This window comes from Palaemon carinicauda, chromosome 5 (genome assembly GCF_036898095.1).
Source record: "Palaemon carinicauda isolate YSFRI2023 chromosome 5, ASM3689809v2, whole genome shotgun sequence".
Lineage (NCBI taxonomy): Eukaryota > Metazoa > Arthropoda > Malacostraca > Decapoda > Palaemonidae > Palaemon > Palaemon carinicauda.
The window spans coordinates 167,252,519-167,277,625 of NC_090729.1; the positions used below are offsets into that span (position 1 = coordinate 167,252,519).

At 47.1% G+C, this 25,107-nt stretch overlaps 1 long non-coding RNA gene across 2 annotated transcripts in view; it reads right to left on the reverse strand.

Moving 5' to 3' along the window:
- Positions 1-23,997, reverse strand: part of LOC137641588 (uncharacterized) — a 265,500-nt gene extending 241,503 nt beyond the window's left edge. Inside the window, exons 1-2 of one of the 2 annotated variants that reach the window (XR_011044550.1) lie at positions 23,865-23,997; positions 23,588-23,707 (exon numbers count right to left, since the gene is read on the reverse strand). This is a non-coding gene — a long non-coding RNA (uncharacterized lncRNA). The remainder of the gene's footprint in view (positions 1-23,587; positions 23,708-23,864) is intronic. The other variant, XR_011044551.1, reaches the window with a different exon arrangement.
- Between the last annotated feature and the right edge of the window lie 1,110 nt (positions 23,998-25,107).

Below are 25,107 nucleotides of genomic sequence, written 5' to 3' on the forward strand. Positions count from 1 at the left end.
TTAATGCTATCTTGGTTTTCTTTGCTTCACTTTTTCCTTTCTTTCTGTTCATCACGCTGGCCCTTCTCACAAATGATCGTTGCCAACAATCTCTTTGTCCTTTATCCCTATCAACAAAAGGCGTTCTATCTCTTCCAGGGTATTGCTACGATGTCTTGTAATAATGGTGATCCCCTTCGATGGTTATTTGCTTTAATGACTGCCTTCAGCTTGATGATCCTCGAGATCATAGGCCTATTCCGACCATATTGTTTAGCCATACAGTATCACTCACATGCACACTGCTCGCATGTTTTTCTATAATTTCTTGCTTCAATTCTAATGAAAGAATTGCCTTTTTCCTATACTGAAACTTAGCTTCTTAGGCACCATGATTACAGTATAGGTAAAATCAAAAAGGAAATGTGAGAAAAGGAAGAAAATAAGCACTGTTAATAACAGACCAAACAGAGGACAACCACACGATACACACAAGAACAGAGAACTGAGCACTCGACGCTCAATGGCGTAATGTTTACTTCGTATGTTGGAGCAACACTTCGGATGTCGAGGCAGAAATTTGGTCGAATTTTACTTCGTATGTTGGAAAATTCGTATGTTGGGACATTCGTATGTAGAGGTACCACTGTATATATATATAACGGATTTTGAGCGAAGCGAAAAATCTATTTTTGGGTGAGATGGCCATGACGTCCTGATGGAAGGTTCCTTCAGTAGCTTCCTAGGGTATATTTAACTACAGGGATATTCTCAGAGAATTAAACTAAAGGTTATCACAGAATTCTAACTTCTGGTGCGAGTACCCTAAAGGTTTCCCTCTAGGATATCGTATATCAACAGGGGACGCATGTATTAACACGCCACATAGCTATCTGCACCCCATATAGAGTTAACACTTCGATATGGAAAGGTGGAGAATAACTGGGGAGCCGTTCCACAGTTACACTCGTCCGTGGCTGCTTTTGGTACTCAAAACGTAAACAAACGGGCGCCATTGCTAAATGACGTCACGTCCGTCCTCATCCTAGGCCAGCTTCTTGCTAATCTCCATGATACAGCAGGACAGGGCGGGGCCTGAAAGGCTGGACAAGAATAGACGGGAGGGTCCATCAGGACGTCATGGCCATCTCACCCAAAAATAGATTTTTCGCTTCGCTCAAAATCCGTTTTTTGGGCTCAAGCCATGACGTCCTGATGGAAGTGTACCAGAGAATTAATATATTGTGGAAATTTTCCCCTTTTTATGCAAGTGCCAAGGGCTTCGAATAGAGGTATGTAACATGTCCTTGCTAGAGTTTCCGTGGAGAACCAGCTTCCTGCCCCCCTGGCAGAGAAGTAATGGTGGACCATACCAATATCTCAAAGCGATCATTGAAGGGCTACTCACCCTGCGGAGAGTTCGTGCAGGACTCGGAGACAAGACATAAGGTTAATATTCGGGTATGAATATTATCAAGCATAGGTAAGTGATAAATAATCACTACGCTCCTTGGAGGAGAGATCAATCTGGTCTCGAAGGCAGGACGAAGGTAAGTATTCAGGTAGGAATATTACCACAGCATGAGTGAGTATATAATACAGTATATCTATATTATTCTTCTCTTTCAAAAGGAAGGGGTTAAATGAAACTATGGACAATCATATATTTCATAATAAATAATAGGAGCGGAGAGAGACGCACATGTAATAAAATAGACATTTTATTTCATAGATTGCAGATTATTGTGATAACAATTGCAATAATAAGTGTAAAGTTAATTTACAATAATAAAGAATAATGTACATAGAAAATAAAAGACTTCAATCTTGAATCTGAAAGAAATTTCACTTTTAGAAACACAAGTTCCAGAGGAACGTCAGTCTTTTTCAAAGAAAAAACACATCATGCCCTAGAGCATGTGGCACTCATGTGAAGTCTATGACATTTCACCTTGATAAGAACAGTGTATTAAAAACACTAAGTGTCCATGAAATCACTATGTATCACAAGAGGGTCAACACAGGCACCCGTAGAGTTAAAGTCCCAAGTAACTCACTGTTCTATGCAGAGTTAAACGGCAGGTTTCATAACACTACCTGCGGCTACCACGAAATGTTTAACTTCATGCACTTGCTTCGCGTAGTGCTTGAAGAAAACGCGCGACGATTTCCACCCTGTGAAGCTCTTGAGGCTTTCGAAATCCATGCTCTGGAAGAAGTTCAGAGAAGACGCGACTTTTCTAGGATCATGACCTGCGGGTGTACTGTCAGGATCCGCTCTGCGAATGAAGTAGGTGATTTTCGCTCTTAGTTGTTTCAGTGACAAGTCACTACCCGATGTTTCTCCTTTGAAGAGTTGTCCTCCACCGAAGTCTGAAGTTCTTCGAAGATAGACCTTAAGAATCTCCACTGGGCATAGAAATCTCCACTGGGCATAGAGAGACATCTTCCTTCAGGGGGCAGATTCTCCAAGGGCCCCATCTCTTGGTGGGTAGTTCATTCTTTGCGAGAAACGTCGGATCAGGGGAGAGGGTAAGTTCTCCTGTATCTGCGAACAGGATATGACCCTCTTCTCTTGACAATGCCACTATTTCACTGACTCGGGCTCCCGAGGCGAGAGCAAAAAGAAAGATAACTTTTTGAGTCAAGTCTTTTAGAGGGCACGAATCGTTGTCCAGGTTAGAGGCAAAATGGAGCACCTTGTCCAGGGACCAGGAGATAGGTTTTGGCGGAGGTGCTGGGCGTAGTCTAGCGCATGCCTTTGGTAATTTATTGAAGATATCGCTGGACAGATCAATCTGGAAGGCGTACAGTAGTGGTCTAGTCAAAGCCGATTTGCAGGTGGAAATCGTGTTGGCTGCTAAGCCTTGTCCATGAAGGTGAATGAAGGAGGACATGCAAAAACAATGGTGATTTCCGTAGGATTTTTTGCTTTGACGAACGAGACCCACTTTCTCCAGGATGATTCGTATTGCCGCCGTGTGGATTCAGTCTTGTATTCCTCGAGGAAGTCTAGACTTTTCTTCGAGATTCCAAACCTTTTCTTTGCGGCTAAGGAGAGAAAATCATGAAATGAAGGTCCCTGACTTTCAGTGATGAAGCGAAGACAGTCGACTTCTGTACTTGTTGAGAAAGAACTGGGCCCGGTAGGGGGATCAGCGTGGGCTGCAGCTCCAGGACCAGAGGGTACCAATTGCTCCGGGGCCACTTGGGAGCCACTAGGGTCGCTGTCCCTTTGAAGGTTCTCAGTTTGGAGAGGACTTTCAGCAGAAGGTTGGGGGGAGGGAACAGGTATATCCTGGACCATCTGTTCCAATCCAGTGACATGGCATCCACTGCTTCTGCCTTGGGGTCCTCGTACGGGGCCACATATCGAGGAAGTTGATTGTTGTCGCTCGTTGCGAAGAGATCGATCTGAAGTTCCGGGACTTGGTTAGAGATGAAGGAGAATGATCTTGCGTCTAGAGACCATTCCGACTCTATTGGGCTTGTCCGTGATAGAGCGTCCGCCGTCACGTTGCGGGATCCTTGTAGGTGAACTGCAGACAGGTGCCATTTCTTCCTTTCTGCCAGACGAAAGATCGGAAGTAGTACCTGATTTATCTGGGGCGATCTCGAGCCCTGACGATTTGTCCAGAGTCAGACGGATGTGGATCGAGGGAGGCAGGGAGAGTTTCTTCAGGGTGAGAAGAACCGCAATAGCCTCCAAGATGTTAATGTGAAACGTCTTGAATAGGGGAGACCATGTTCCCTGAACCTGTCGTTGGTGGGAGTGACCTCCCCAACCCTCCAGTGAAGCGTCCGTGTGGATGTTGATCGATGGAGGCGGGTGTTGAAGAGGAATGGACCTTTTCAGGGTCTTTGCTTCCGACCACGGCTTTAATAGTAAGCGAAGTCTGTTTGGAAGCCGTCTCTTGAGGTCTCTTCGAGCGATGGATGCGAAACGTCTCCAGGCTCCCGCGGCATCCTTTAGCTGTGCGCGAAGCACTGGGTTTGTCACAGAGGCGAACTATAGAGAGCCGAGAACTTGTTCCTGCTGTCGTCTTGAGATCCGTTTGGATTTCAGAAGTCTTCTGACAGACCCTGCTATTTCCTTCCTTTTCTTCTGTGGGATGGAAAGGCGGTATGACTGAAGATCCCAATGGATTCCCAACCATTGGAACTTCTGAGCTGGAGAGAGGCGAGATTTCTCGGTGTTTATCTTGAATCCCAGATGCTCTAGGAACTGGGTGACTTTGTTGCAGGCTCTTACACAATCTTCGGGCGATGTCGCCCAGACTAGCCAGTCGTCTGGGTAGGCCATCACTTGGGACGCCCTGAAGGCGGAGTTGTTGGATGATGGCGTCTGCCAGCTTGATGAAGATCCGTGGAGCCACGTTGAGCCCGAAGGGCATGGCCCTGAAGGCGTAACTTTTCCTTTGGAGTCGAAATCCTAGGTAGGAGGAAGCGTGATGATTCATTGGAACATGCCAGTAGACATCCGCCAGGTCTATGGAGACCGTATAGGCTTTTGAGGCAGAAGGGTCCTTATTTGTTGCAGAGTCAGCATCTTGAACTTGTTGTTCGCAATGAACTTGTTGAGAGGGGATAAGTCTAGAATGACTCTGAGTTTGTCGGAGTCCTTCTTGGGAACGCAAAATAGTCTCCCTTGGAACCTGGTTGACTTTACCCTCCTGATCACCTTCTTGTTCAAGAGTTCTAGGACATACTTTTCCAGGAGGGGGGTTGACTGTTGGAAGAATTGCTGGAAGGCTGGGGGTGGTTGCGTCCAGCTCCAGCCTAGTCCCTTCTTGACGATGCTGTGTGCCCAGGGATCGAAGGTCCAACGATCCTGGAATTGGCAGAGTCTTCCTCCCACTGGAAGCACTTCATTGCTTCTGGTGTCCCGAGGGTTTGCCACCTCGGCCGCTAGCTCCCCTTCCTCCTCTGCCTCTGAAGGGGCGGCGAGACTAATCTCTGCCGGAACCTCTGCTTGAGCCCCTACCTCTGGGACGAAAGGTAGTAGCATGTTGCTCAAACGCAGGGGTAAAGACCGGTGACTGCGACACCACCGGTTGGGGGACCAACTGAAAGGTCTGCTGTGGCTGTGTGGCCACTTGGGGAGTAGCGGAACCCAGAAACTGCCGTCTCTGTTGACGTTGCTGGGGTTTTGGTTTCTGAGATTTCCTCTTAGGTTGAGGGCCATCGTCCTGAGAGGATTTCCTTTTTCTCGACATGCCCCACTTGTGGAGAAGGTTCCTATTCTCCGTGGCGGCCTTGTCTGCAATCTCTTTCACCAGGGAGGAGGGAAAGAGATATTTACCTCAGATATTGGAGGAAATCAGCCTCCGGGGTTCGTGTTTCACCGTCGCGTTGGCAAACACGAATTCACGACAGGTCCTTAGTCACCGTTGCCAAGTGTGTTTTGGCTAGGACCATGTAAAAGTCCGGGACTCTAGTATCCCCGGCCTTAAGTTCTAGCTGTACCTGGAGGGACAGCGATGCGGCAAGGTTCTCCTTCGTATCCTGTTCCCTACGAATGAGGTGATCATTTAGCCTTGGGAGGTCCTCATTGAATTGACGACCGGCTACGTCAGGCTCTAACTTCCCCACCGTGAAGGTTGACTGGACGTCTTTCCAGTGCCTATCATCGGGAGGAACGGTAAGGGAGAAGGGTCTGCACTCCTCCAGTGCAGGGCAAGGTTTCCCTTCCTCCACTGCCTTTAAGACCGCTGTGAAGGCCTTTTCGATGAAGAGGAAAGTCGCAGCATTCGGCGCAACGAAGGTTGGGTGCTTCTTACTAAGCACCGGCATCTTGGAGTTGGTGAAATCCCTACTCTTCACCGCCTGGGCTAGCATAGCCTGGGCCTTCGCGAGATCGAACATGATAACCTCCTTCGGTTCGGTCTCCTCCTTTGAGGCTGGTTCGGACCTGAGCCGGACGTAACAGTCCGGATAAGCCTCGAAGTTCGGGAAGAATTCCACTTCTTCCAACAAGATAGAGCCAACCCTCTCACTGATGTAGATCTTACCAGTCGTGATTGGCCTATGCTCGGCATATCTCCATGGGTTAGTTTCCGAGCAAGTGGGGAGGTCCTTAACCGAAATCCGTTTCGGTTGTTTAAAGTTAACTAGAGTAAACCGGAATTGCTCCTGGGTTTCTCGTAGCTTTCTTTCCGTGAGGGCTTCAAGCATCTTGAAGACCTCCTGAGTGCCCGATGGAAGAGGGTCCGGGGTGGCGGAAGTTGAAGGAACAGGTTCCTCGGACGGTGCAGGAGTCGCTGCGGGAGTAAGAGCGGAAGCGACCTCGGTCTCCGAATCAGGATATTCCACCTGATATTCCTCATAGTCGAGTTCCTCGCCCATGAGGTTCTTCTCCGTTTCTTCTGACACTTCCGACATACGTTCCACGTTATCGGAATCCAAGTGGCACTCATGCATGGACTAGGCCACGACAATATCAGGTTCCACCACGAGCTGGACGGTGGGGATCTGATCACGGGGGATCACAGAGTCTTTGGATGCCTTTGGGAAAAGCAAGGCCCTCAAATCTTCGCTGGCGAGATACAGTCCGGTGGCGTTCTTCTGGAAGCCACGCACCCACTTGCGTAGCTTCTCTCGAGCATTGTCCCTTGCCTCCGCTGAAGGAGGGTCGTCGAACGCCTCAGCCAAACGACTCTTGCAGACGGTACAGTTCTGCGGGTCCCAGTGTTTCAGGTCGCCTCTCTTGGCGGCGCAGGGGGCATGGGTCCGGCACACCTTGTGCCCGTAGAAGTCCGGGCGCTTCACTCCACAGAAGTTGCTTTCACACTTCATATACTCCTCCTATAAAAGAGATCATGAGTACATGGAAGGCATAAGAATGACTTACATTACTCTAAAATTAAGATAACTTAATCTAAATTTTTAAGCATTAAAGTAATTCACAAGGTATTACAATGCCTGAGAATAGTGAGCGGGAAAGGAAGTAGATAGACACATACTTGTGAATCCCGCCCAGTCGGTTACCGTAACCTTATCAGTAGGCAATTTCTTTTGTGGCCGAAGGTCACAAAACGGAAATCCATATGGATAAGCCGTCGTGGGTAGAAGCTAAGCCTCTAACAGAAATTGCCCGCAAAGTGTAGCAGGGACTGAGACCACTCAGATCCCTGGGTAGAAGGGGAATAGGAGAAACCCCTTATTAGATATAGGTTCCGGCAACCGGCTGCACTAAGACACACAGAGTATGCTGGAATATTGTAATGTGCAATCAGACAGCACAGCCACAATTTTAGATGGTAAGACAATACCTATATATGGAAGTGGCTAAGCCATCTGGTTGCAGTATGTTGGCTGTCGGCATGTTGTCGGCAGGTATGAGAAGGGGTGCATGTCCCTTAACGTCTCCGGGGGTTTCCGGCAGAACGACGGCACGCCGGAGGCCGGTCCTGCAGGGTGGAAGGCATCAAGACAGACACAATGAGTATCTAAAATATAATACCATCGTGGCGACCGCCGGCACAGCGGCGGGTCGCCGGCAGGAGGCAGCGGGTCTCCGGCAAGAGGCGGCGGCTCCGGCAGCCGAAGGCTGACGGCCTGGTGAGCTTGGATCAATTCATAAGATGGATATGTATATGGTTGTATACCTAGACCGCCGGCAATCAATGCCGGCACTGAAGGTCGGCCAGCTGTTACTAGGTGAAATGAGGGGTGGGACGTCGGCTGTACGTCGACGGAAAGCGGCAGCCTTCGGCACACGGAAGGCTGACGTCTTAGAGGGGGGAGGGCATCTTATGAAAGAATGTCACCTGAGGTAAAGGCGGTATCGCCGGCGGTGGAGGCGGCAAGGGACCGGCACCAGGATAGACGGAGAGAAAGGTAAGGGGGGATGGAAGGGGTAAGCTCTCATATCCCTCCGGCATCCCTCCGGAGAGAGTGCACTCATGATAGGAGTGGATACTCCTAGCATCCGGCGGCAGGGAGCCGGCAGTCGGCCGGGTGCCTGGGGTAACCCAAGGGAGGGTTAGAGGGCACTCAAGGGGGAAACCCCCGCCGGCCGGACCGCTGCCGGCAACTACCCCCATAGAACGCTATGAAGGGTATGTGTACCAGAGCGGCCAGCTCAGCAGGAGAACAAGTTAGCCCTGCCACTCCACCCAAGGGAGGAGTTGTAGGACTAAGGACAGATGTGTATAGGCAAGCCTACACCAAAGGGATAGGTGGGGAGGGAGAAGATGAGGGGGTCTTACTATAGGGGAGACTCTGTATGAGAACGGCCACCAAGGAGAGGGAGAACGCTCCCTAACCTAGGTTAGGTAACCCAGCTTGAGAATGGTACAGGAGTACCGTCTCAAACTATAATAGTGCAGAGTCAACCCCCAGAGCTTAACCTAGAGAAGGAGGGCTAACTCCGAGGCTAGGTAAGCTGAAAGACACATCGCAAGTTGCAGGGAGGGAGGAGTAACCCAACCAGGTGCAACTAAGGAAGGGCAGAGCCGTTCCTTATTTCTCGGTCACGACCCTAAGGGGAGGATCATTCCCTTAGGGTAGACAGAAGCGATAAATACTCTGTTTGTAGACAAGATTCCCCTATATAGAAGGGGAAGCAAGGCCACACAGAGGGAATGCCCGCAGGCAGGGGGATTAGGGAGCATATAGGGGTTCCTACATTAGGTTAGGGTAGAAAGATACGCAATCAACCCGGTCCCCTATATGGTCCCCGAAGGCGAAAACACTTACATCACAGTTAATAGTATGTTTAATAATGCCACAATCTTCATAACTTAACCTAGGAACACTGGAATATATCATGCATGAAAACCAGCACTAGGCTATCCAGCCTAGGGGCTAAGCTAGCGATCTAGTAAGGGGTCGAACGGCGACCGAGTCTGATGAGCGCTAAAACACGATATAAGCAAAGGCCGATTCACACGACCCGTTTTCTTTCCGACAGGCTGGGTGGTGCCTAACCTCCGTCAAAATGTTGTACATTCACACGAGGCGTTCCGTATCCGTTTACTAGCGCGCGGTTTTCATGGTATACTTAGAATCTGTCACGTGAACATCGAGTAAATTACGATAATTTTGACACTACGATGTTGGTTGATAACTGTGTTGATAAAATAAGTTATGCAATTTCATTATACTTTATGCACACGCCAAGAATATTAAAATTATGATAAATTCACCTGTTTTATTTAATGCCTCTCCAGTCATTTTCCATATCTTTTATTTATGTAAATTATTTCTATACATCTTGTTTGCCATGTCAAACATCTCCTCATATCCTTGAAAAGGTTCAATTAACCTTTCATACGTGGTGTAAACATCAAAATAACTAATTTCTATAACTCTATACTATGAGGAAAAGTCGGGGTTGTAGGCCATAAAACGAGCAGGTACGATACAGGTCCTTAATCACACAAAACATCATCCACCCGTTGGTTGCGACGGATGGCTAACGGCCGTCAAACCGGACGAGGTTTCTTGGAAAGGAAGCCGAGCCGACTCGGACGGCTGACGTCCGAGGGCCGCCGTCTGCCTAACGGGTCGAGTGAACAGTTGCATTTGAATACAAGTAAGAAAGCTAGACGTCGGTTAACCGACGGCCAGCCTGTCGGAAAGAAAACGTGTCGTGTGAATCGGCCTCAATTCCTAGCTATGAAGACTAAATAACTAATAATATTAATTAGTTAAGTGACCGGAGAAGGCTGTTCTGGCTAACTAAATAAAGCATGCGATATGAACAGCGACGCCATAAAATGGCGCGTCCAGGATCGGCACAGCTCTGCCACAAAACTCAATATTTTACGAAAAGTAGAAGTTACTTTACGGCTAGAGCTTATTTAAACAATACTGGGAACTGGTACTCAACTTTCCAGAAGAAGGCGAGGCTGAAGGCAGCGACATAACGGCGATGTAAGCAAATGAAAAACGCACTCAAGGAAAATCCGACCAAAGCAAGGAGCTACAGGCTGAATGATGAGGACGGACGTGACGTCATTTAGCAATGGCGCCCGTTTGTTTTCGTTTCGAGTACCAAAAGTAGCCACGGACGAGTGTAACTGTGGAACGGCTCCCCAGTTATTCTCCACCTTTCCATATCGAAGTGTTAACTCTATATGGGGTGCAGATAGCTATGTGGCGTGTTAATACATGCGTCCCCTGTTGATATACGATATCCTAGAGGGAAACCTTTAGGGTACTCGCACCAGAAGTTAGAATTCTGTGATAACCTTTAGTTTAATTCTCTTGGAATATCCCTGTAGTTAAATATACCCTAGGAAGCTACTGAAGGAACCTTCCATCAGGACGTCATGGCTTGAGCCCATATAAAATATATATATATAATATATATATATATATATATATATATGTGTGTGTGTGTGTGTGTGTGTGTGTTCATACATACATAAGATTTATTATATATCAACCTATAGTTTTATATATTTATTTACGTTATAAGTACCAGTACCTATTTTTGTTACTTAAAAGGTATGTGACAAATATCATTGCGACTTTGTCACTGGAATTATACCAGACTTCAATTAATGAACCAATCAACCTTACTTTGAGAAATTCATTGACATTGTCTACATGCCAAGCTGATATACTCGTATCAAAGTATTCATTAGCTTTGCTTTTCCAAAATAATGTTATCACCAATTGCTGGAAAGCATAGATTTATGAGGGATGAAAAAAAAAAAAACAAGAAATGGACACTTATACATTTTACTCATCATCACTCTCAAGGAAAAGATCGTTTTCCTCGTCACTATCAATGTTGATGATAACCGGATCTATACTGTCTTGAATATTATCTGAAAGCCAGTAATCATCTTCAAAATATCTTGATCTCCTGACAGCGCCAGCCCACGTCTCCCCTGTTACAGCAAGCCTGGCCTCTTCAAGCCTGGCAAAGAGATCAGCACAGGTAAACCGCTGCAACGAGGAGCGCACCTGTCGTTTCATACAGCCCCACTACATCTGCTCGATGGCGTTGAGCTCAGGATGGGCAGGGGGCAAGCGAACCACTTCATGGCCCCATTCACGGATTATATTATCCACAATGTAAACTGGGTTGGGCCGGTTGCCCCTGCATATCTTTAGAAGCTCAGGGCGTGTTGCGTGAGCTGGATGCTGTATTTTTCGAGACCTGAGCCAGTTAACCAAATCCTCCTTTTTTGTTGCTGTTGTTGGGCATCGGCTATCTCCTGTCAATTGGCTATGGTATGGGGTGTTGTCTAGCACCAGCACCGAAGGATCCTCAAGCGACGGCAGGAGCTGTGATGTTAGCCACCAAATAAATATCTCTTGAATTCATTTCTCCATGGTAGTTGCCGGTTTTATTTTTCGCGGGGAAGCATAAAAATGACAAATTCGTAGATAATTTGTATTTTTCCTACCTATACAAACCTTAGCTATTTACATGGGGTGATTACTTCGGCGCAGCCGATGACGAACCATAAAGTTTTAACGAGGGTTTCCTACCCCACCGCTAGTTAGCGGGGGGGGGGGGGGAGGGAGGGAGGGAGGGGTAGCTAGCTACCCCTCCCCCTCACACACACTGGAGAATACTCCACTTTACTTAGAGGTGGGACTTATCTTGGGGGACAGGGCTGGCGGGCACATAACTGTAAATAGCTAGGGTTTGTATAGTTAGGAAAAATACAAATTATCTACGAATTTGTCATTTGTTCCGTAACCGAAATACAAACCACGCTATTTACATGGGGTGACTTAACCTTTAGGAAGGGTGGTAAGTCCCGGCAATACTGGCTTTGGCTTGCCCGGGGATTCCATATTCGAGTGATCAAGTACTCGGACAATAGGGAATCCCTGCTCCTCGCTGGCGGTTGTGAAACTGCCGCGGCCTACGTAAGGTGTGTGCGAAGGTGAAAAGTGACTTGTCCCAGGCAGTTGCCCTGGAGTCCCTCAGATGGGAATCCAGGCTAGGACTCTACCAATACCACCTCGTCAGGGTATAGGGACATGACAGTATTTCACCTAATACTAGGAACACAAGGAAGCATGGTCTACCTGCAGTGGTTTGAGGTCAGCTGTGCAGAGAACCCAGGATGCTGCTTTCTCCGTGGGAGGAGAGGATGAAGAAAAGGATAAGGGCCAGACAGATCTTTTCATTCATGCAGACTAACATCAGGTAACAATGCCCTCAACCTTCTGCTACTTGTCCATCAAGGAGCCTGAGTTTTAGACCAGCGGTTGTGAAGCCACCACAGGGCCGATAGAAACGTATCGAGCCTCCTGTGGGTCATGTCTTGCAGGTAAGGGGCTGAGAAGAAGGTCTGATGCTTCAACATCCCCGCTTGTAGGACCTGAGTCACTGAAAGATGCTCCATGAAGGGCAGGGACGTATCTAAGCCCCTGACATCATGGGCTCTAGGGCAGTGTGACGGAGAAGGGTCAGGATTCAGGGCAGGGTGTAGCACCCTGCGAATCCAGGCCGAGATGGTACTCCTGGAGACCCTTCCTTGTTACCCAGGATCCACGAACGAGACTTGGACCTGGAGACGAACTGCAGCTGTTCTCTGAAGACACCAGCTCGGACCCCCCTACCGGCAAGGTAGGATATGGACTGAGTCATCTGCTACAGGACGGAGACTCGAACCCTGGAAGGAGTCGAAGCGGGTCCGGCACTCCTGGATTCTGAGTCTCGGCAACAAACCTCAGGGACGAACATGAATGTTGCCGCCCCCTAACCCCCTGAATGGGCGAAGTCGTAAGAGAGACCATGTGACTCGCTTGGCTGAAGATAAGCTAGCAGGAACACTGTCTACCCAGAAAGATGGTGGGCTGGGGACTTACGTAGTGGTTCGTCAGGGGGTCTCTTTAGAGACTCGAGGACTCGAACCACGTCCCAAGGAGGAAGTCTCGCCTTCGACTGAGGGCAGGAGAGGACAAGGCTTCGCATGCGAAGGAAGAGTTCCAGCGGGGGGAGAAATGTTTGTCCCTAGAGCCAGGAGGCAAGACTAAAGGCTGAGGGATAGCCTTTCACAGTCGAAACTGAAAGGCACACTTATCCCGCAATCCCACAAGGGGCTACGCTATTGCTGGAAGCAGCAACGTGTGGAGGGATGCCCTCTCCCCGACACCGGTCACAGAAAACTCGCCCTATCGCCTGGGAGACTACTGCGGAAGACTTGCGCAGGTGTCCAGGCCTCCTTTTCGCCACTTGTTGCGAAAATCCTCTCTCTTTGAGAAGATGCTGGATAGACTCCCGGCGGGAAGAGGAGCAAGCTACGGAGGCAACACATCGATGGTGTCCCACCGTTGCTGGAAGGCCTCCTACCAGAGGGCCTTGGGAACCGTGACCGGGGAGCAGCGCAGCGGGAGCTTGCAGCTCAGTGCTGTAGCGAACCGGTCCACCGAGGGAGCCCAACCGGGGCAGGACTTGTAGGCTACTTGAGAATCCAAAGACCACTCGGAATGTGGTGTCCGTGACACACTGCTCAGACTGTCGGCGAGCCCATTCCTTTGCCTGGAATCAAGCGAGCTGCCAAGGAGACCGAGGGGGACTCAGACCATCCCGGTATCTCTACCGCAGGATGGGATGGTTGTACTGAAAAGTACCTCCTTGTCTGGGCCAGAAAACCATCACTGTGGTGTTGTTAATCCTCATAACCACAGAGTAGTCCGCAAGGCTAGGTGGAGGTACTGAAGAGCCAGAAACACGGATTCCGTCTCTAGTAGGACTAGAGAATGTTCTTCTTGGTTCTGACCCCCGGCCTGAGGACCCGTGGATCAGAACGTGGGGGGCGCCCCCCTTTCCTTTAACGCGTCCGAAAACAGCATCAAGTTAGGGGGAAGGACGAGAAGGACCACTCCCTCTTGTAGGCCCTCGTCAGCTTCCCACACCTATGGGTTCGTCTGTACCGGTTGTCCCCTAGGGGTCTCGGCGTCTGGGGAGATGTGCCCCTGACTCCCCCCGAGCCCCGAGTAGCCACTGGAGAGAACTCAACCTGGGGCGACTGTGGAAACCAGACGGGCCAGGGAGGAGAGACGTAACAACCTTGGGTTGGAGGGTCTTCTCGTGTGAGGAAAGTTCTCGCGACCTTCCTCTGCCTTGGTACCCTGACGTCTAAAGGGAAGGCTATGGGAGATAGGAGCCTAAGACCAGGCTCGGTATACCAGACTCTGAGAGGGCTGCGGGGAGGACTCCTCGAGGACCACCATGATCTTTAGAACTTGGTAAAGTCCGAGGAGCTTGTCCCGATGACGAAGAAGGGAAGCCTTCGAGTCTGCCAGGATCGGCCAGCCACCCAGGAAATGGAGTGGCCGGAAGCCAATGCTGAGAGCCCGTGAAGAGATCTGAGAGGATGTATCGGAGAACTGTTGAGGTGCCGTGGAGAGGCCGAAGCACAGCCCTTGAACTGGTATACCCGCCTTCCAGGCAGACTCCAAAGTACTTCCTTGAAGATGGGTGAACCAGGACCGGAAGTATGAGTCCTACCGGACCAGTGCACCCATGAAGACTTGTGGTCTCACCGCAAAGCTGACCGCGTCTGCTGTCGCTATGCTGAATGGAGACTGTTTGACAACCCTGTATAGAGTCGAGAAGGGAAGGAGACGATTAAGGAGGCCTCGAAACCCGATGGCCACCTCTTGGAGGGGGCGCCTCTCCGACATGGACTGGACTTCCGCCCGGAGGGCCCGTCCCCTCACCGATCCCTACCCAGGGAGGAGGGAGGGGCTCGAAACCAACCGGGACTGTTGAAGGAGACAAGCTCGGAGAGCTGGCCCTCGGCCTAGTCTCTGGCGCTCTCCATTCCCTGAGACCAGGGCAAGCTGCACTGGCGTAAGGGAGTCCTTGGGTGAGTAGAACTCGGTCCAAGACCGAATCCTTCAGTCTGAATCTGGGATCCCCTTGAGGTTTCTCCTGAGGGCCAGAACCTGCCAGAATGCAAGTTCCGACCCCTGGAGCTCCTCCTCCTGATGGACTGGCAGCAGGACTCCCATCCCCGGAGGCTCTTCCTGGGGAGACTCGTAGATATGCCCCAAGGGTCGAACTGGATCCTGTCAGATCCTTGCGGAAAACAGGGCCTTAGGATCACTCCTAGGAGGGAAACAGGACCCCAGCGATGAAGGACGTAAGGCTTCGCCCCCTCCGCACGATAGGACCCTCAGGAAGAGGCGGGGATTCTCCCAATGGAGTGAAGGGGGAGAGGACCGGGTCTTCCGACCCTCCTGGGGATGGGTAGTGCTCATCCACAGGGGAGGGGAGATTAAGTCCGAGGAGGCCTCATCGCCTGCGTAAGGACTCGCGAAGGGACAGGATAGTCCTTGGGGGAGATATCATGCCAGAGATTCCTCTCACCCCTTTCAGGGGGAGAGGAAGCTGCTACCGATTAGTGACCCCAGTCAGAAGGCACAGGCTCATCGCCTGCTTGAACGTTCCGCAGGGATGCCGGCCAACCCTTGCGCTGACAGAGAGCCCCTCTGGAGGGAAGAGGATCACTCGATCCTCTGGGGGAGATGACACATGAGAGTTCGCCCGTAGAGAACCTGCAAAGAAGGGAGAAGAGACCTTTGACCTATCTGGAAACCTCCCCCTCTCCAGAGAGGGCGCTGCTCTGCGCTGCGGGGGAGGGAAACGCGGAGGTGGCCTGACCGCCATAAGCCCTGATGTAAACAGGGCGCGGTCGCGTCGGAGAACGGTGCGCCGATCATGCTGACAATCGCGCGAAAAGCACAGATCTGGGTAGCGCTTAAATAAAGCATGCGTAGCAGTATAACCGCGCCCGCATGCCCGCGTACCCGCGTACCCGCGTGAGCGTATCGGTGTCCGCGTGAACGATCCTCGCGCTTCCGCGCGTATGCAGGTCGCTGGCGCTTGCGCGTGAAAGATCGTGGGCGATAGCGAGGGAAACCATCCCACGCGCAAACGATCTCGGCGAAAAAGATCGCCGGTGCTAGCGCCATCGGCGATAGCGTGTGGTAAACCATCCCACGAGCGGAAGAATAACGCTGACGATCTTCGGCACTTACGCGAGTACAAAGATCGTCGGCGCTAGAGAAGACCGTAGGACAGTGAGCGGGAAACCATGGTGCCGGCGTGCGCATGATCTCCAACTATGAAAGACGATCGTCGGCAATTCGCGCGAGCACGGACGATCTCCGACGCTCACGTGTGAGCGAAGACTGTCGGCGCTCGCGCGCGAGAGAAGATAGTTGGCGATCACGAGCGGGAAAACCTCTGTGCCCATGCGCGGACAATCTACGACGATCGCGAGCGGGAAAACCGCGCGCGGACGATCCGTGCGATGGATGCGTGAGCCTCAATGGTCGCGTGCGGGAACCCGTCCCGTGAACGGAACGATCTTCGGCGCTTACGCGAACTGAGAAGATCGTTGGCGCTAGCGTGCCTAGCGCCGAATCCGAAGATCGACGGCTAACGGCCGTCGACGATCGCGCGCGGATGGCCTCGTTGCCGTGCGCGGGAAACCATCCCGCGCACAGAACGATCATCGGAGCTTATGCATACTAAGAAGATTGTCGGTGTTTGCGCGCTTAGCGCCGGATCCAAAGATTGCCGGCTAACGGCCGTCGATGATCGCGTGCGGAGAACCGCACGCGGACAGCCTCGTTGTCGCGCGCAGGAAACCATCCCGCACACAGACCGATCCACTAAGAATATCGTCATCGCTTGCGCGCCTAGCGCTGGATCCGAAGATCGCCGGCTAACGACCGTCGCCGGGTAACGATCTTCGACGATCGCGAGCGGAAGGGCCTTGGAGGTCGCGCGCGGGAAACCAACCCATGCGCGGGCGATCTATAGCATTTACGCGTAGCGCGTAACAGAAGATCGTCGGCTAGCGATCCTAGACGATCACGAGATCGCGCGCGGGCGATCATCAACGCTTACGCGTATCAGAAGATCGTCGGCTAACGATCCTCGACGATTGCGGGATCGCGTGCGGGATTATTTCCCGCACGCGGGCGGTCTTCAGCGCTTATACGCGAGTGAAGATCGTAGGCCCCAGTGTAACAGAAGATCGTCAGAAATGGTGGAAGGATCGGCTAACTCGTAGATCAGGAACTGGGATGTGTCCCTAAAAGGGAGGCCATCCCCTGAAGAGGACCAGGAGGTCTACTTCAGAGCCGACGATCAACTGAGAGACTGCTAAACACTCCGAGGAGTGGTCTCTGTGAGGTACCTTTCCCGCGAACGGGAGAGGTGTCCTTCGTAGAAGAGACTTAGAGACACCGTAGGCTGAAAAGCTGGTGAGCGCCAGTGCGCTATCTCAGGAACCCTAACGATGTGCGCAAATGCGCAGGGAACGTTGGTAGCAGCCTAACTGAATACTGGAACAGGGTGTCTCTGAAGGCAGACTCAGGATCAGCAGGAACAGCAGTCGAGCGCTAGCGCGTAAGGGAACGTTGGCACGCAGGTGATACCTGGCACTTAAGGGACTTACTCAAGGTGTGAGAAAGTCTCTCCTGCCCCGAAGGGAGGAGCCCGTTAGATAACGGGGGCGTGGGCGCCCAAGGCGCGTCTGCAGTCAGGAACGGATACAGCAGGCAACAGGTACACTGAGGGACGAGGGACCAAGGGTCTAACGTAGTCTGAGTAGCGAGGCCCCGAAGGGATAGTTGCGAGACCCCGAAGGGTCAACGCAACGAGAAACCGAAGTTTCTCCGTCACAAAACACCGAAGTGTAGAAGTGACTAAAGTTACGAGAGCCCGAGGGAACTGCGTAACTAAAGCTCCGAGATCCCGAAGGGTCAGGGAAAAAGAGAAAACCGAAGTTTCCCTATCACTAAACACCGAAGTGCTAGTGACTGAACAGCAAGCTGTTGACGACAGGAACAAACCTACGAAGAGGAGTCTCTATGAGTGGCCTCTCTCACGAACGAGAGAGGTGAGCACTTCGTAGAAGAGACTGGTGATGGAGCCTCGAAAGGCCGTGAGATCAGCAGACGTAAACAGGAACAATCCTCCAAAGAGGAGTCTCCGTGAGTGTCCTCTCACGCGAACGGGAGGGGACACTTCGTAGAAAGAGACAAAAGGAGCAATCCTCCTCCGAGGACCCCTTAGTGCGGCCTCCCTCGCGAACGAGAGAGGGCCAGACTGATCCTGCAGCTGCTCAGCCCTTTGACCGTAGCTACAGAAGTGACCGCTCAGCCACGAGAGCATAGTCGCTACTACCATGGTCTAGCCTTGCAACAGCTCAGCCCCTTGAGTAAGTCACAAGGGCGGTCGCTCAGCCCCAAGAGCATAACTGCCTAAGGACCAAGGAAAGTAAAAAGTGAAGTTAACTAACTACCCTGGAGGCGAACCTCCTTATCGTTCTAGGATGCAATGAAGAGCTGGCAGTAGTCGCGGGGGTACTTCTAGGAGAAGGGAACGCCCCTGTCGAACGCCTCGAGAGACGGCGGCGAAGCCGACTACCCAGGATAAACAGGACAGCTCTGCTTCGAAGGTACACAACAGGCACGAAGAAACAGCATCGTAAACTGGAAAATAAAACAGAATAATTATTTAACAGAAATTCCCCCCGGTGAAACTCCGAAGAGAAACCCCGAGGGAAAGAACATAAGAACGAAAGAAGGTATGCGCCCCCCTCCCCCACCCGGCATGCACAGGTGAGGGGGGCGAACGAAGGTTAACAAAACAGAATTATAATATTATAATTATGCAGCTGACTTTGAATGTACCAAGGATCACCGACCCCCGAAGGGACGTGAGCCCTGAGCAGAAAAGTTAAAACACAATTATACAGTATTCATAAAAATAATTGAAACAAATAAAACGAAACAGCGACTCGGTCCTGAGAGGCTATCGTAGGCGTAGTACCGAGTAAGAGGTGAACGACCTCAAGAGAAGAGCCGGTCTCCACGAAGGCAACCATGGTGGCCTAGGAGTGAAGGCCGTGATCAAGAAAGATCGTAGTGGCCTGCAAAGCCGGCGATACTCTCGTAGAACGTACACAACACACACCGCACAACACCGAAAGCAAAGGAAACTTACTATTTTCTATACACCAAAATATACATAAACATCAATAATGTTTAAATATATCAAGTATAAGAAAAGGTAAGTTAAAAGACTAAACAATAATGGCCGTCAAGTGAGGATAGGAGCGGAGATTTCCCATCGCTATCCGAGCCAAAAGTAAAGTGGAGTATTCTCCGGTGTGTGTGAGGGGGAGGGGTAGCTAGCTACCCCTCCCTAACCCCCCGCTAACTAGCGGTGGGGTAGGAAACCCTCGTTAAAACTTTATGGCTCGTCATCGGCTGCGCCGAAGTAATCACCCCATGTAAATAGCGTGGTTTGTATTTCAGTTACGGAACAAATGAATTTTCTACAAAACCTTTAGCTGTACCACCTGCTACCACCACAAACCTCTCTCCTTCTCCTGGTGGCACCTGCCGGCTGTAGGTGGCACTGGTGACAGATTGAGAGGTGTCCACCCACTCCTTGCAATGTTGCATTCTCGTCATAAACCACGTCTCATCGACATACACTACTGTACTTCTCTCCTTCATCACGATGTTGCTGGAGGGATCGTAGAGCATCAACTCGGCGGCAAACGACGTCCAAAGTTTCTTTCCTTAGGTACATTTTCTGCTGGGATGTTTTGTACTGGAAACCCATCTTATGGAGGATTCGCCATACTGCCTTCTCAGATGTTTCTTCAGGAATGATATTTAGCATTTTAAGTTCTTCCGCTAAAGTGGCAATAGTGAGAAATCGCTTAGCAGCAAACATGATGTGCACGTCTCCTAATGGAACCAACGGTGAAGTTGTCAAAGACCAGAGGCGACGTATTTGATGATGCAGGTGGTGTTTCAGGTGGATGAAGATTCTTTCCACGGTTCACCAACACTCGGACAGCGTTCGGAGTCATCCCCATAGCATCAGCAACTCGTTCACATGGCCTGTAGGAAAAAAAATAAATACATTTAAATGAACATATGTATATATATATATATATATATATATATATATATATATATATATATATATATATATATATATATATATATATATATATATATATATATATATATATATATATATATATATATATATATATATATATATAAATATATATATATATATATATATATATATATATATACAGTGAACCCTCGCTACTTCGCGGTTCGACCATCGCGGATTCACCACTTCGCGGATTTTTTTCATAACCCATGTCTATACATATATTGCGGATTTTCCGGAAATATCGAAAATACCGCGATGTGACCGATGGTGCGAGATTGGAGAAAGTAAGGAAAATTGAATCATGATTGATTTTCAATATAAATGAAACTTTGAGGAGCAACAAAGATATCATTTGTTAGAGAGATAGAGAGAGGTAAGGAATGGGAGGTAGTGAAAAGTAGCCCACACAGAGAGAGAGAGAGAGAGAGAGAGAGAGAGAGAGAGAGAGAGAGAGAGGTAGAGAGAGAGAGAGAGAGAGAGAGAGAGAGAGAGAGAGAGAGAGAGAGAGAGAGAGAGAGAGAGAGAGAGAGATATAGGTAGAGAGAGAGAGAGAGAGAGATAGAGGGGGGTTTAAATGTAATAAACAAAAAAATTTGATAGGTTATAACACATTGGTGCTTATGTAATATCAACTGTATACTGTAGACGGTTTGAATAAGTTAAGAAATGGTATAAATGATACTTTGTTAGTGTATTCGTACACACTCAAGAGCGGCAGCTAGATGACAGCTGATCTAATCACAGCCAAAAGTAAAAAAAAAAAAAAAGTCAACAATACTCGATTTTTAAAACACACCCGAAATTTAAAAACAAAAGTACACGCTTTCTTAATGTGCAATTAACTATTTAAAGAGTGGCAATTTTCTAGAATAAAATGATATTTCCCAAAAAATAGTGGTTTGCTGATGAAATCGGATGCCCTATTTTTAGCTATGATTGAAATGGATGTAGACTCGGCCTAATTATTTCGTTTCGTATTTAATTGACACTAAGAAAACTAATTTTAGTTTCTTCATCTAAATGTAAGTATTGTATAACACGAAGAGAGAGAGAGAGAGAGAGAGAGAGAGAGAGAGAGAGAGAGAGAGAGAGAGAGAATGAATCAGCTGTTGTAATCAAATGGCGTGTTTTTGTTTCGTGAGAATTTCATCGCCACGACTTTAACAACAACATACTGTACTGAACTTTACAGTATTATACAGACTACTGTAATATGATAAAGTAAAATATTTGTAATCTATTTTATATGAAATGGGGCTATTTTTGTTTTGTTTAAAATTTACATTTACGTATGTAAAACAACTCTCTCTCTCTCTCTCTCTCTCTCTCTCTCTCTCTCTCTCTCTCTCTCTCTCTCTCTCTCTCTCTCGTAGATTGTTTTCCTGCTTTGCTACGTATGTATGATTTTATATAGATATGGTAAATAATATTTGTAATAACATATTTTATAAAAGCTTTTACTGTAATATCATTATTTATCACTTTCATCATGCGGGTTAAATTCCTTAGTTTGTTTACTGAGCGTACTTTATGACGCCGTCGTCTCAGGCGGCGTCATAAAGAAAAAAATTTCATTTGGAAGTCCTAAGAAAAATTAAGTAAAACATTAGTAATAACCAAATCAACATACTGTACTGAATAATCAATATAATTGATGCAAAAACTAACCTATAAACAGATGTGTAAATGCGTCTGTTTCTTCATTAGGATCAGAGATAAACGTAAACAAAACATTGGTTGCCATTTTTTATCGTGCTTTTTGGCGTGTTTAGGAAACGCATGATATAAAGTCGCCTTTAATATTTGTGCTTGTTTTAGTTTAGGGTACTGTATTACATGCATTAAGTGTTCTGTACATTAAAGGGTAGTTTGTTAACAGTACTACGTACAAGGGAAGGTTTTAAAAGTCTGAATATACATGTTAAATAAATAGGTAAATATGGTGTTACTACTTCGCGGATTTTCACCCATCGCGGCCGCGTCTGGAACCTATCTACCGCGATAAACGAGGGTTCACTGTATATATATATTATATATATATATATATATATATAATATATATATATATATATATATATATATATATATATATATATATATATATACATATACATATATATATACACATATATACATACTGTATATGCATATATATACACATATATACATATACATATATATATACATATCTACATATATATATATACATATGTTTATTTAAATGTATTTATTTTTTTCCTACAGGCCATGTGAACGAGTTGCTGATGCTATGGGGATGACTCCGAACGCTGTCCGAGTGTTGGTGAACCGTGGAAAGAATCCTCATCCACCTGAAACACCACCTGCATCATCAAATACGTCGCCTCTGGTCTTTGACAACTTCACTGTTGGTTTCATTAGGAGACATGTGCACATCATGTTTGCTGCTAAGCGATTTCTCACTATTGCCACTTATATATATATATATATATATATATATATATATATATATATATATGGCGGAAAAGAACCATTATACAATGTCAAGGAGAATTCTGAGACCAGGGGATCGTTCAGACCGTCACACCAGCAAGTATCTCCGAGACTAGGTGAGTTCCTCTATCAAGTAACTTCAAGATGTTCCTTACATCCAAATAGGACTTCCCTGCTGGGGAGGCAGGAAACGGTAACATGGTATATGCTTATCTGTAGTGACATGTAACGGAAGTGTCACAGGTCTCTAAGGTCACCAGACCAAAGGAATATTGTCTAGAAGTTGAAGGCACTACAAAAGGGAAAAATCTACGATACATTAATTCTCTGGTACACTTCCATAAGGACGACATGGCTTGAGCCCAGAAAACCGATTTGAGCGAAGCGAAAAATCTATTTTTGGGTGAGATAGGCATGTCGTCCTGATGGCCCCGCCCTTTTTCTCTATTCAGGCCTTGACAGGCCCCTCCCAATCTTATTGTATCATGGAGGCTGGCCTGAAGGAATGAGGAAGGGGCGCAACGGTGACGTCAACCAAGATGGCGGCAAAACATGGCGGCGGTTATGACGTCACAGAGTACCGTAACAGTAACGAAGGAGGAGAACTTGGTAACGGCTCCTCCCATAGCTTGCTACACTTCCCCCTCGAAGCGTTAACGCTATGTGGGGTGTAGATAGCTATGTGGCGTGTCAAGCACACGTCCCGTTATTATACGATATCCTAAAGGGAAACCTTATGGGTACTCGCGGCAGAAGTTAGAATTCTGTGAAACCTGTTTAATTCTCTGGGAATATCTACTGTAGTCATATATACCCTTAGGAAGCTACTGAAGGAACCTTCCATCAGGATGACATGGCTATCTCACCCAAAAATAGATTTTTCGCTTCGCTCAAAATCCGTTTTCTGAAACTACATTTGCAACAGAAATTAGTGTCATTTTCAAAGAGAGCGGAATTTTTTTCTACTTGTTTTCCCTAGATTACATAGCCCTGCAATACAGTAAAATATTACCGGTAACTTAGGTTGGGTTAAAAGGGGAACTTTAGGTTAAGCCATAACTGTATTTAGTTTCATTGTTTAATATGCTTGTTAATCAGGCATATGTAAATAAAACAAATAAGCTTTTTCAATGAACAATTACATAATATATATTTTCCAAAAAGCCAATTATAAATAAACTTCACATAAGTGGTAGTAGTGCTACTTACGTGGATAAAGTCCTACGAATGAATCCCCGCCTTCTATTTATCCAGGAGAATTACCATTAGCTTCTTGTTAATAGAAATCCATTTAAAAGAAATGACGGATAAATTGAATTTCCCTTTGACCTGAAATAGAATAAGACGAACTTACGATGTGTATACTTGGTGCAGTGCACGTCTACCACATCATGAGACCTTTGGGGATACACTAGCATAGCCTAAACTTAAAATAACTATATAATGTCAAAAACACTTTTTGATAATGGTGAATCAGATCACGTACAAGAGAATTTTAAGAAATCTTCACTTCAAGGTCGAGCCGTAACACAGAAGAACAATCACTGTCAAGTTACAGTTTCTCGGTTACCCCATATTCATTATTGGAACAGCAGACAGTCTGCAATATTTAATGTTATGAGTAGCTGTATTGTGTCCAATAATAAAAAATAAATATTCTATATTGATAACCAAGAAATGAAATCATCAAACATTATTAAAAGGGTTGAAATTAAATACAAACTTCAACTGCGTTTAATGAAAAATTACTATCTATGATCAAGAAGACAGTCAGTAATGTTATTGTTATGAGTAATTTTATTATCTGTGTCCAATAACTCGCATAAAAATATATTGTATTGATTACCAAAAAATTAAACCATCAAACATTATTAAAAGGGTTGAAATTAAATACAAACGTTCAACTGCGTTTAATGCAAAATTACTAAATCAATCCCAGAAAAGAAAAAAAAAACAATTAATTTAGCTAGCAAGGAGGAAAACATGCACCCAAGCTTTGAATATTAAAACGAGTATTGATGAGTATTGTCTTAAATTAATGATAGATTTGCGTTTACATATATTCCATGCTAAAATCATGGATTACTCGATTGATGCTCTTGCAGCTTTCTAGGCTTTTTCTCTTTGCACTCTAGATATAGAGTAAACTTGTGATTGATCAATATTTGCCTTGTCAATTTGACTTCTCAATTTGGATTGCTGTTGATATTACTAGAATTTAGATAGGTTAATCAAAAGCATTTCTTGTATGATTGGCTGAAAGTTTACTGAAGAACCAAACTTTGAATACAGTTTTAGTGTGACCCTTAATAGCAACATTTGACTTTAGAGGTTTACAAGAGTGTATCTTAAAATGTTTGTATAGTAGTGTTATCTATATTAGCACTTAATCAATGCTGGCATGTGAGAGCAGAAATGTTTAAGGATGTATTATTTTATGTTCGCATTATACTTGTATTATGTAGGCTACTATGTTTACTATCTAACCGAGAACCTAATTTTCATGTGTTTCCGTTGTCTACATTGCAAATGATGACCTAACAATTGTTAACCCGTTTAGCTATGAGTTAAAACTACCAGCATTTAGGTTTAAACGCATAATTCTACTAAAATGAAGAATCATTATGAAAATAAACTTCATGCAGCTGAACTGTATATGTTTATTAAGTATTAGTAATTCCCCAATCACAGTTTTTCCTCTGGGTGAGATTAAAAAAAAGTTGGAGGGT